Source organism: Ovis canadensis, chromosome 20 (assembly GCF_042477335.2).
Source record: "Ovis canadensis isolate MfBH-ARS-UI-01 breed Bighorn chromosome 20, ARS-UI_OviCan_v2, whole genome shotgun sequence".
Lineage (NCBI taxonomy): Eukaryota > Metazoa > Chordata > Mammalia > Artiodactyla > Bovidae > Ovis > Ovis canadensis.
Window position 1 is genome coordinate 32,588,406 of NC_091264.1, and position 8,923 is coordinate 32,597,328.

The following is an 8,923-nucleotide window of genomic DNA, read 5'->3' on the forward strand; positions in this document are numbered from 1 at the left end:
CAAGCCCCTCCCAGTCAGCACCGTCCTCCCAAGACAGAGGTGACTGCTCTGACTTGTTTCACCACAGATCAGCTTTGCCTGTTCTTGAACCTCATGCAGAAGGACTCCTGGGGCATTCGCTCTTTGTGTCTGGCCCAATTTATTGGACATGAGGTCTGTGGGGGTCACCCATGTTGTTTCGGCAACACGAGTTCTTTCTTTTTCATGGCTGAGTAGCCTCCCACTGACTAGCTATGCCGCGACTGATTGATCTGTTCTGTGGATGGACGTTTGGTTGTTTCCGATTTTTAATTCATAACATTAAAGCAGCCACAGCCTCCTTAGACATGTCTTTTGGGGCGCATAACCATGGCTGCCCATTCTTGAGAGCATATTTTAAAGGGAATGCCTTGTTAAGAACTCCAGGGAGGGAAGGAGGGAGGAAACATAATTGATCTCTTGCCTGGCGCCATGAACGTTTTTGCATCCACTGGACCAGTCACAGGGGAAGGAGAACAGAGACAGAGTAGCCTCCAAGAGGGATTCCACTCGCCTCGTCCCTGCGTCCAGAGCCACCGTGACTGTGTGAATGTATGATTGTGTTCATCTCCTAGGGCAGCCATAACAAACTACCACAGACTTGGTGGCTTAAAACAACACAGATTTATTCTCTCATAATTAAGAAGGCCAGGGGATTCCCTGGTGGCCCAGTGGTTAGGACTTGACACTCTCACTGCCAAGGGCCTGGGTTTAATCCTTCGTTGAGGAACGAAGATCCCCCCAACCTGCTCAGTGCAGCCAAAATAAAAAAATAAAAGAGGTCACAGTCCCAAATCACTGCGCTGGCGGGGCTGGTTGCTTCTGGAGACTCTAGGAAGAGCCTGTTCAGTGTCTCTCTCCCGGCTTCTGGTGGGTGTAGGCAGTCTTTGGTGTTCCTCGGCTTGGAGCCGCATCACTCCAATCTCTGCCTCCATCATCATGTGACCTTCTTCCCTGTGGGTCTCCTTATTTCTGTGTCTACAAATCTCTCCTAAGAGGACACCAGTCATTGGATTAGGGGCCTTATCCAGTCAAATCTCATCTTGATTACATCTACAAAGGCATTGTTTCCAACTAAAGTCACCTTTGAAGGGACTGGGGACTAAGATGTCAACATATCTTTTAGGAGGACAATTCAACCCACAATGGTGATTATGACTCTGCAAGTTTGTGTGTGGTGTACATGAGTTTGTGTGTGAAACTGCGTGTCAGTGTGGGTGTGCATAGTGTAAGGGAAGAGTGAGAGTATGTATGTGTGAATGCTTGTGGAAACGTGTGTCTGGTTGTCCTTATGTGGCTGTGGACACATGTACAAGAGCATGTATGTATGTGTGCCCTGTGTCCATGGCTTGGACAACCTTCTGGAAGGGCTGAGAAACGTGGCAAGGTAGCAAGGCGGCCCCATGAGTCAAGAGGGCGGAAGACTGTGAGAAGCAAAGACAAGGGTGTTTGCTGAGCTGGGTACAGCCTGGGAGGTCGAGGCGGTGGCTCCAGGCAGCAGCGTGGTTCCCAGGTCCTCTTCCAGGAACGTTCCTAGAAGGCCCCTCCACCCAAGCTCCCATCCCCAGCACCCCATTTGCCTGGATGGGGGTGGTGCGGGCTGACTCATCCCCTCCCTGGGCTGGAAGCCAGCACTCAGCTACCTGTTGGGCCAGTCAAGTAGGGGCGGGGCAGTCAGTCAGCCCCTCCCAGGCCCTGCCCTCAGGCCAGTCCGGAGCAGCGACCCATCAGGCCCAACACACAACCAGGGCTGGACCCCAGGAAGTGAAGAAAGCCAGCGGTGAGCACATGGTCAGGTAAGGCCCCGGATGAAAGCTGCTTCTCTCCCCAGGGCAGCTCTGGTAGGCAAAACCACCACCCAGAGACAGGACATTGGGAGGGTCTCCTCAACAGTTATGTGGGCTGGGGGTCTTCTCTGAGCCAGTCACCTCCTTTAAACTTCCCTACCAAGTTTAAAGAGGGCCCTCATTATCCCCATCTTACAGATACAATTGCTGAGGCCCCAGGGAGTTAGACGATCTGCCTAAGATGCCACACATTTGTTTATATTTGTTGGAACTTTCTTATTCTCTCTGGAAATCCATCCCCAGCCCCCACCTCCAAACTCAGAACACAGCTGCTCCCACTTGCCCACTACATTCCCTTCCCACCCTTCCCCAAAAAGAACCCTGGCCCATGGGGTAGGATCCGTGGAGGGAGAGGGGCTGGTGGTGGTCTCTCATCCTACCTTCCTGGGCTCCTCTGTAGGGTCCTGGTTTTCATTTTGGTGTGATGGTGAGCTTGTTGTCTGTGAGGATGTCGGCTGGTTTGTGTGCACACAGGAGAAGGGGGTGTGTGGCGTACCTCCGGGTGGGTTTGCCTGCCTGGGACACCCGGGGGCATGGCTGCAGGCTGCATCTGTGAGTGTGCCCTGGTGCAGGTGTGTGAGCCGCTGTGGGGGTTCAGAAGAGCCTGCCCCCCACGTGTGTGGGTGTCCACAGGGTGCCGCCCCACCGCTTCCCGCTTACCAGGTCACCGCCACCATCCTCGGCAGAGCCCCCGGCCCAGGGGAGAGCCTGGTGAAAACCGCCTGTGACTGGGGACAGGCACACCTGAGTCTCAGGCCCAGACCCGCTCACTCAGGAACTCAGGACTGCGGTGCCCTTGAGCAGGCATCACCCCACCCAGACAGCAGCCATGTTCTCACCCAATGGGATGGGGCGACTCGGGGTGGGGTGGGGGCGGGGGGAGACCGCAGCATGGCTTCTCCCACCCCCAGGAACGGGGGGAGCTCCGGGCTCCCCAGATGAAAGGCTCAGTACCCCAGCGCTCGGTAGACTGTGGTGAGGGGCGGGGGTGTGGGGGGGAGAAGGTCGTGCCAGGACTTGGCACAGACTACAAAGTGTGGGGGCACCCCCCAGCACTCCCGCTGCCGGCTGTCAGGGGGAGGGGCTGTGACGTTCGGTGGCCTCATGCAGCCTCATGCAGCCAGGAGGAAGTAGCTAATTGCTGACCTGATGACTGGGCGGCCTGAGGAGTGGGGTGATGATGCCACTCACAGCAGCAGGCTCCCGGGATCAAGGAGGGGGCCCTGCTGGGACGGAGCAGGCCAGGCTGTGCTCTGCAGAGGCTGAGGTGGCTGCGGCCAAAGGAGCAGGGGGTGGGGGTGGTTGAGGCTGTGACCGTGGGAAACGGCTTCTCCCGGGCTTCCCTGAGCTTCAAGGGAAAAGAGTTCAGAGGCCCCGGGGGGACAAGGGGATTTGGAAAGGGGCGACAGTGGGGGTGGAGGGGGAGGAGAGGGTGGCAGAGGCATCCTCTTGTGTCCCCTCCACCTACGGTCCCCCCACCTTCCCATCTGGCCCCACCCCCACCTTTGTCCCCTCTGTGGCCCAGGTTGGTGAAGACGGAGATAGAGGTCTCTTTTCACCACAAGACCGCCAGGCACAAGCATCCTACATAGCCATACCTACCGTGCTGAAGGCCAGAGCATCCAGGAGGTGTGGTGAGCCGTCAGCTGTCCCCAAGGACAGGAAGAGAGGGTGCTGCTACAGAGGACAGCACAGGCAAAGGCTGGGTGGTGGGGTTTGTGGGGCTGATGGACAACAGAGGCTTGGCAGCAGTGGTTATGGGGAGAGAAGAGGGGTGCAGTGCCATTCTGCACTGAGGGCCACCCTGCCCCTTCCTGGCAGAAAACTGTGGGTAACCAGACTCGGATATTCTCCCACACGCTGGGCACAGCTTCTGCTGAGGCAGGGGGGTCAGGATCAGTTCGAGAGCCACACAGAATGAAGACCCACCCTCCAAGTCCCCAGGTCCTTCAGCTCTAGAGAACCTGCAACCCTGAATGCCAAGAAACAGGACCCATCCAGCTGCAGTTCAGTCCTCTGGGCCCCCAGCGCCCCCTGTAGGCAGGACGCTATACCAGTAGGGGGAGGGGCCTCCACGTGCTGGGAAGAGAAGAGATGAGACCTGCTCTCCAGGAGGCACGAAGACCCCGCCTCAGGAACCTGCAGTGGGATAAAGGCACAAACGTTGACCTCAAAGCTCCAATCTGAAATTCAGCCTCTGTCCTCAGGAAGCTTCTACTGTGATGGAAATATGCACTCTACCATCAGAACTCCATCAGAAAGATGAAACACAGCATCTGGCTTCAGAAAACGTACCATCCCAAGGTAGAGAGACACACAGCCCCACTGCATTTTTAGGAAGCCCCCAATCTATTGCAGACGCAGACTAGACATTTCGGTGATTCTAGGACTGCTAGAAAAACAAATACAAGACGTAAAAAAAAATCCACTTAAATCTGAATTTCAGATAAACAATGACTGTTTAGTATAAGTATATCCCATATAATACATGGGGTATACTTATACAAAGTATTCATTGTTTATTTGCAATTCAAACATAACTGAACGTCTTGTACTGTTATTTGCCAAAGCTGACAACCCCAGATGCCCCTAGTCCGAGGGCAGGAGGACACCCCCCACACACACACACACACACAGACATGGAAATGGAAGTAAACATCTGAGCGTGCTTCCTGCTCCTGGAGCAGTGAAGGAGGTGAGTCCTGGGGCGCCGGCTCGAAGCAGTTTAAAATTCCTTCCAGGCCAGATCCCTAATCCTTCGGTGCACAATAGCAGCCTTCTCCCCCGCCGCCCGCGCCCACGCCCTCCCCCGCGGGGCCGTGGCAGTGCCACCACGGGCCTCTTTAAGCCCCTTTGAAGCCGCCTGAGCCCCGCGCCGCGGGAGGCCCCGCCGCTATGCCAGCTATGCCAGCTATGTCCCCGGCCGCAGCCGGCCACCACCGCTCCGCCATTAATACTGGCTAATCTGGCTAATAAATAAACTCCCCTCCCAGCCTCAGCCCCCTGCTCGCTCCCCTCTGGCTCCCCTAGAATTGACTTCAGGGCTCTGCTGGAACACACGTCCTCAACTCCCTTCTCCCACTCCCTTCCTGATGTTTCTGACTTTTTTTTTCTTCTCACTGGCCCGACTCTGGCCGAATTCAGGGGGCCTCTGCCTCGCGCGATGCATCAGTATCTCCTTCAGTCCACCTGCGCGCAGGGAGCCTGCCACATGGCTGGGTGCAGGGGACCGGACTCGAAGCTGGGGAAAGAGCCGCAGGACCTAGGAGCGCCCCCTGGAGGGGGGACGAGGCTCTGGTCACCCCCCTCGCCGCCCCGCCCCAGGCCCCGCCCACTGTGTCCTCGGAAGTGGGGAAGCTCCGCCAGCAGCCCCGGGACAGGTGGCTCCTCGCCCGGGGAAAGTGCCGGCGCCTCCCCGGGCAAGAGTCCCTTCTCTGCAGCCTCTGCCGTCCCCTGCGTCCCCACCCGGGCTTCCGCGAGTCTGACTCAGAGCCGAGCCCGCATCGCTTCACCTCCGCCAACACACCCGCAGCGCGCGGAAAAATTACAGTATTTCAGGGGCGCTGCTAATGCGCTCTGATTACCCACCGCCGCTCTCTTCCGCGGCTCTCAGTGGCATTGGGCCAACGCGCCATAATTAGGCCGTCCCTCCCCGGTCCTGGAACACCGCCGTCACCTGTCCCCTGTCCCTCGCCCCCTGTCCCCAAGAGTGCTCGCCTCGGCCCCTCCCATAGCCTCCTGCCGCCCTGCGGGACTGCACCCTTGGTCCCAGGAGAGAGCTAGGAGACCCCACCTAGGATGGGGAATGGGGAGCTGCAGGACTTGGAAACCTGACCCCAGGCCTGAAGGGGCCCCTCCCCTTCTGTAAGGCTACAGTGTTTGAGATCTCTGCTGGAAGGGACTGGGAGAGTGGGGAATGGGGCAGGACTTTCTCCATTGAGGTCCATTGGAAAGTTAACTGTTTGGGGCAGGGGTGGGTAGGGCACCTGGGCAATAATATCCCATTTTGCACATGAGGCTCAGAGAAGTAAGGCTCTTAGGGAAGGCCACCCAGCCAGAACTTTCAGATCAGCTCATTTAAAGAGTCGGACAGGCTCCTTCTCCTAACAGGGGAATTGCATTTCTGCGAAGAAAGGTGATATCCCCATTACAGACTGGGAGTATTGGCAGACGACTAGCTGTGGCCAGTTGGTCGCAAGTGAACTGGTGAAGAGTGGCTCAAGTCTCTCATCCCAGGAAGGGTGGGAGGAGGCCCTGAAGACACAGAATCCAAGCCTGGTGGCCAGGACTTGAGGGGAGCAACTTGTCTGTCAGCCTCTTCATCCAAACTAGGCTCAAACCTCTCTTCTATCAGGAATTCTTTCCTGATGCCCAGGGGTTGCCAACTCATGGCCTTGGGCCAAGTTTAACCTTTAGTGAGATTTTGTTTGGCCTTCAGTGTGTATGTGGTTTTTATATTGAACGTAAGATCCTATGACAGTGCAGGCTGCCCTCCTCATTGGCAAAGACAAGTGTGGCCAGACTAAGTCCCCAAAGGCATTTGAGATCTTGGCTTAGATCAGCCCACCCGGCCTGAGCCTTCACATCTTCCCTCATCTTCTAGGATCTCAGTCGGCGCTGCTGCCCCTTCGTGGTTCTTGCATGTTTCTCCTTAAGCATGCCGAGTTGAGTGTCCCTCCAGCCCCCTCTTTAGGCTCCCCACAGGTGGTGGCTGCCTATATTTCTGAGAACCCCTCTGGCAGCCCGGTTTTTCATCTTGCATGTCAATCTCTGCCCTGGGTAGGCACCACATCTTTTCCAGCAGGGGTGACATGGTATTTTTCTGCCATCAGACTGCAGGCTCCTTGAGGGCAGGATATTGACTCAGACTGGGATTTCACTGAGGGCTAAATGAATGGGTGCGGGAGTAGCACCCTCTGTCATAGGGAGCTCCCTGAGGGCAGGGCCATGGCTCCCCTCAGTCTAGAGCTCTTTGAAGGCATTGGATTCTCCCCTCAGATGAGGCTTTTGCACCCCACCCAACCCCTCTGGCTCTCAGCTGCTCCCAGGCATTCCTTCCAGGACACCGTTTGTCATGCTTTGATGAATGAAACCTACTAAGAATAACTCAGTCCTTGTAGTCTCTAAAGGACAGGGGTGTTGGGGGCGGCGGGGGAGCCGAGGCTGGTGATTGTGAGGGGCTAGAGGAGGAGGATGAACACAACTCTTCATTCCATAGCGTTTTCCCAGGTGCCCATCGTCCACTAGGAAGAGACTCGGGGCGGTGGGGGGGGGGGGTGCTGCAAGCCCCCCTACGGTGCCATTCCTGCTGTTGCCAGTAGGGGGAGGTTCCACAGGACTCCTGAGATGGAAATGCCAGCCCCCTTCTTCACAGCCTTCCCAGCCCTGAAGTCATCACCTCAGTGCCACCCAGCCCCCTCTATGCCTGCCACCGGCTTCCTCTGCCTGGAAGTCAGGTGCTTGGGGCGAGGGGCGGCTTCCACTGGGACAGGCACTGTGGGGGGGTGCCTTCATCTTCCTGAGGAGGACTGTCAGAGTGATCACGGGGATGGGGGGGTAGGGGATGGAGAAGCAGTCTCAGAATGACAGGAGGGCATTTGGTGGTGTTGTTGTTGTTGTTGTTTTAATAAGAAGTGATTTATTAGTGGTGTTTTAATTTAGGGATGAGGCATGACTGACCCAGAAGATGAACCCCTGTCCCCGACCCCATTCCACTCTTCCTTCCTCACCCACCCCTTTCCACTCCCAGACCTCAAGCCTCAAGTTCAGAACTGAGCGACCTTTCCAGGGCAACTGTTCTCCCAGGCACTTCACAAGGGGCCCGAGGGGTGGGGAGCCTGTGACCTTAACGCACTTCTTTGGACGAGGCCTTCCTGGCACCCGGCCCCCACCTGCCACCTCCTGAGAGGGACATTTCGGCCTGGTCTTGGCAAAAACACCAGCCTCTGAGCCAGGCAGCCTGGTATGGTACCAGCCCTGCCACTGACTCCACTGTGACCTTGAGAAGTCCTTTGCTCCCTGGGCCTCAGTTTCCCCATACCTGAAATGAGTTTGCTCTAGGTTTCATGGTTTGCGAACCTTTCTTTTTAAAAAATAATGGATCCTATTACTTAAATAGTAACTTATGCGGCGTCTCCACTGGTGACATTGAAAAAGTTTGGAGTTTTATGGTCAAAATAGGAGTGGGGGTCCAGAGCCCCAGGGTTCAATCCATCACACACATGTGCACACGCACATGCACACACACACACACACACACGTGTGCATGTAGAATGGCTCCAGGGCACTCCACAGAGCACACTTCACAAACCTCTGAACCCTGAAATCCCCTGAGCAAACATTCTGGGGCCCTGCCACATCTGCGAGCTCCAGAACTGGGGATGAGGCTGGGACTGGGGGCCGCCCCGGTGTGGGGAGCAGGGCTGAGAGGTCACAAGGTGGGGGTCGGGGTGGGGGCAGAGCCAGTAGGGGGAGTCCTTGTGACACAAGGTAACACCACTGAGGCTGGGCAAGGGCCTAGGTCCAAAGCTGGGTCCATGCAAACCCTCTGAGCCAGAGTCTTGGTAGGGACTGAGTGCCCTCCCCAAGCAGGAGGGGCAGCAGGCATAGGAGGAGGGGGAAGCCTCTGGCAGCCTTTCTCTGGAATCCCTCTCGCCAGCCCCAGGATGAGGGCCAGAGTGACAGAGTGGGGGCTGAGCCCCAGTGGGGTAGCATTCCCCACTACAGGAGACACAGGGAGCCTCCCAGCACCCCCAAAGCTGGAAGTGTGAGGATTTGGTGACCAGCAAGAATGCAGTGGGGAGCAGACCTGTCAGACTCTGGAGACAGGAGAATGAGAAGATGAGCAGATACCACACAGGGAAGAAAATGGCGTGATAAGAGGCAGGACTGGGTCTGGGGCCCTGGCTTAGAGCAGTGGGGAGGGTCCCTGCAAAGTGGGGAACAGCAGAAGCAGCCCTGTCCCTCCTAGCTGGCAGATGGACTGTGCTCAGGAGTCACCAGGTAAAGTAGGTACTGCCCACTGATACCCCAAGCAGTCCTGGAGTGTCCATGTTCCT

At 56.7% G+C, this 8,923-nt stretch overlaps 1 long non-coding RNA gene across 1 annotated transcript; it reads left to right on the forward strand.

Annotated features, from left to right (window-relative positions):
* Positions 1-1,743: 1,743 nt before the first annotated feature.
* On the forward strand, positions 1,744-6,971 carry LOC138426010 (uncharacterized). Its single transcript, XR_011251483.1, has 4 exons — positions 1,744-1,814; positions 3,391-3,494; positions 4,073-4,560; positions 5,010-6,971. It is a non-coding gene; the product is annotated as an uncharacterized lncRNA (long non-coding RNA).
* The last annotated feature ends 1,952 nt before the right edge of the window (positions 6,972-8,923 follow it).